This window comes from Rhinopithecus bieti, unplaced genomic scaffold (assembly GCF_001698545.2).
Source record: "Rhinopithecus bieti isolate Rb0 unplaced genomic scaffold, ASM169854v2 scaffold_21022, whole genome shotgun sequence".
Taxonomy (NCBI): domain Eukaryota; kingdom Metazoa; phylum Chordata; class Mammalia; order Primates; family Cercopithecidae; genus Rhinopithecus; species Rhinopithecus bieti.
The window spans coordinates 1,283,884-1,287,594 of NW_016810401.1; the positions used below are offsets into that span (position 1 = coordinate 1,283,884).

The following is a 3,711-nucleotide window of genomic DNA, read 5'->3' on the forward strand; positions in this document are numbered from 1 at the left end:
TTGAGACGGAGTCTCGCTCTGTCACCCAGGCTGGAGTGCAATGGTGCAATCTCGGCTCACTGCAAGCTCCGCCTCCCGGGTTCACATCATTCTCCTGCCTCAGCCTCCTGAGTAGCTGGGACGACAGGTGCCCGCCACCACGCCCGGCTAATTTTTTGTATTTTCAGTAGAGACGGGGTTTCACCATGTTAGCCAAGATGATCTCAAGCTCCTGACCTCGTGATCCTAAAGTATATACATCTGTTTAGACACAATGATATTGTACAGGAAATACACAACGGTATAGTGTAAACATAACTTTTATATGCACTGGGAAGCCAAAATATTTCTGCGACTCACTTTATTGGGTATTAGCTTTATCTCAGTAGTCTGGAACCAAACCTGCACTATCTCTGAGGTATGCCTGCATTTAGAATAATCAAAATCCTCCCTGTCCATTCCACCATTTTCTATCCCCTTATCTTGCTTTATTTTTCTTCTTGGAATTTATCACTTCCTTCTCTATCGGGGCAGTCCCAGGTACCAACAGTGCCTGTAGTATAATAGCTACTTGAGAAATAGTTCAGTGAATAAATAAGTCATAAAGAACCACTACATCTTCCCAGAAAAATGCTGCATATTAGCCTGTAAATTGTTTTGCTAGAGAAAAAATACTTGAATAAAAGAATATGTCTGGTCAGGCACAGTGGCTCATGCCTGTAATCCCAGCATTTTGGGAGGGCGAGGCGGGTGGATCACCAGAGGTCAGGATTTCAAGAATAGTCTGGCCAACATGGCGAAACTCTGTCTCTACAAAAATACAAAAACATTATGCCGGGCTCATTGGCTCAAGTCTGTAACCCCAGCACTTTGGGAGGCCGAGGTGGGCGGATCACCTGAGGTCGGGGGTTTGAGACCAGCCTGACCAACATGGAGAAACTCCATCTCTACTAAAAATACAAAATTAGCCGGTGGTGGTGGCTCATGCCTGTAATCCCAGCTACTTGGGAGGCTGGGGCAGAAGAATCGTTTGAACCTGGGAGGTGGAGGTTGTCGTGAGCCGAGATCGCACCATTGCACTCCAGCCTGGGCAACAAGAGTGAAACTCCATCTCAAAAAAAAAAAGTGTTGACTAAGTATACTCTGCTTCTCTAAGTGTGACTACTAAAATGTTCAGAAAAAATCTGAGAGTCGGAGATGCAAGGCATTCAAGATGCGAGTGAGTTCCCAGAAAACAAGCTTAGTGAAAGTCTTTCCAGAGGTGAGCACATGTGACAATTAGGCATTATGTAATTTAAATACCAGATGCTGCCTATCCTATCCTCCAGCCCAATCCAAAGGCTCATATATTGCTGAATACATTTTCTGGATCTTTATCACAGTATGCAAGTACAATGACTCAGTTACACTCTATGGTCTGCTCTATAAAGTTATTATTATTGTGTACATGCACGTATTACTCTACGTTACTCTTCACACCTATATAGCCATAGTTCTTTACAAGGAAATTCCCTCAAAACCAGTTGCATATGATTATTACTGAGGCCTGTTTGCAATTACAATGCTGATCATAAATATTTTATCATTCGTCTTGTTCTTGATAATATTAAAGCACAAAAGGCTGCAAATGGCAAATAGTAATTACTTATGAATAAAAAGATTTTGGGAATGTACCAAGTCTACTGGCTGCAATAGTCTCTCCCACCACCACTTACATATATTACACATCAAGACAAGAAAAGTTTAGGCAGATGGGAGGTATTGGGATTATCAACATAACCCTGACCAACAAATCTGATATCTGACATCAGTTTTAATACTCACATGCTGTCTGTTGTCCATCTCTCTGCTATCCTAGGAATTGACTCCCTCTCCAATTTCTCTCCAAGGTACTGCTTCCTGTAAATTGTAATTGTCTAGTTATTCATTTACTCCATCTACTTAAGCTCCTTGAGGGAAGAGGCTGTGGTTTAGCCCCCTCGCCAATGGGCACTCCAATAAATACTTCTGGAAGAGAGTGAAAATTTATATAATACTAATGATGTTTTAGATTAACTCAATTCTGGGATCCTCAACAAAGCTGATTCTACTCATTCAGGAGCCACTGAGAAGCATTTTATCAAATAAGGGTTCTGGGGAGAGACAGCTGAAGGTAAGGTAAAAATGTCTCTCCTATATTTTGAGTTGTTTCTCTGTCACCAACTAGCAGTTTCCCCATCTGCAAAATGAGCAAGGATTGGATTAGAGAATCTTGCTGTCATACAATTCTGTGATTTAATGTGGTTTACCTTGCCACATAAAATTTAAAACACTTAGAACAAGCCACCTCTCCTCATAGCATCACCTTAGCCTAAACTGCTTCAGTGAGCCACAGGGAAGTTGGAAATCATGATTGTGCTTAACCAGTTATCAAATGTAACTCTGTTTCCTCCTCTACCAGCTCTCCTGACTTGGATTGATAGTTCTGAAGGTCTGCTGAGATACATTATGTTGAACCTGTATTATTTCCTGAGTCTATTAGGAGGAGGAGGAGAATTAGGACAGACTGTCCCTTTCACTATTCCACATCCTCCTTATTTCATTTTCATTTCTCTCTTTTTTTTTTTCCCCTTTCCCCCCTATTTTTTTTTTTTTTCATTTTCATTTCTCTCTGCTATCTTCCCCACCCCGTGCCTCACTCTTTTTGTTCCTGTATCTAGAGCTAGTTCTTATCTTCTAGATCATTCACACTTGGGAAAAACAAAGTCAAACCAAAAAACAAACAAACAAACAAACAAACAAACAAAAACCTCAGAAGCCTTTTAACTCAAATAAATATACTTTTTGGAAATAGTGAAGTCGTATGGTCAGCCCAGCTCCAAGCACCCAGTGAAGCCCCACCCACCTGAAGCCAAAATGTTCAGCAAGTGGACCAAAGCCAAGACCACTAAGAAGCGACTACAGTGGGCCACATCCAATGTCTTCGCGATGTTCGACCAGTTCCACAGCCAGGAGTTTAAGGAGGCTTTCAACATGATTGACCAGAACCATGATGGCTTCAATGAAAAGGGGGACAGCACAACAAGCTGGCCTCGCAGGGGAAGAACCCCAAGCATAAATACCTGCAGGGCATGATGAGGGAGGCCCCAGGGCCCATCACCTTCCACCACTTCCCTCACCATGTTTGAGGAGAAGCTGAACGAAACAGAGCCCCAGGATGTGATCCAAAATGCCTTCACCTGCTTCAACAAGGAATCCTCAGGTTTCATTCATGAGGACCACCTCCAGGAGCTGCTCACCACCATGGGTGACAGCTTCACAGATGAGGAAGTGGATGAGATGTACTGGGAGGCGCCCATTGATAAGAAAGGCAAGTTCAACTAGGTGGAGTTCACCTGCATCCTCAAACATGGCGCCAAGGACAAAGATGACTAGGCCACCCCAGCCCTCCCGATGCCCTGGGTCCCCGGCCAGTCACCCCTCCCTGCGGACACTGGTCCGTACCAGCTCTCTGCCCACGACCCTCTCTCAGGGGATCCTCCCTTTGAGGGCTTCGGGTCCCACCTCCCAGTGGAGAAATCAGGCCAAGAGAAGTGCAGTGCAGGACTGAGGCAGGTGTTCTCACCGTGACTCTAGAGCCCTGGGCAGGAGTCTCTGACCCCTCCAAGGAAAGACCACCTTCTGAAGAGATGGGACTCCAGGTCCTGGAGGCACTGAGGGAAGGCCCCAAGACAGCCATTCCTGGGCTGCTCC

At 44.6% G+C, this 3,711-nt stretch overlaps 1 pseudogene; it reads left to right on the forward strand.

Moving 5' to 3' along the window:
- Window positions 1–2,874: 2,874 nt before the first annotated feature.
- Window positions 2,875–3,393, forward strand: LOC108542061 (myosin regulatory light chain 2, smooth muscle major isoform pseudogene; annotated as a pseudogene).
- Window positions 3,394–3,711: the final 318 nt, after the last annotated feature.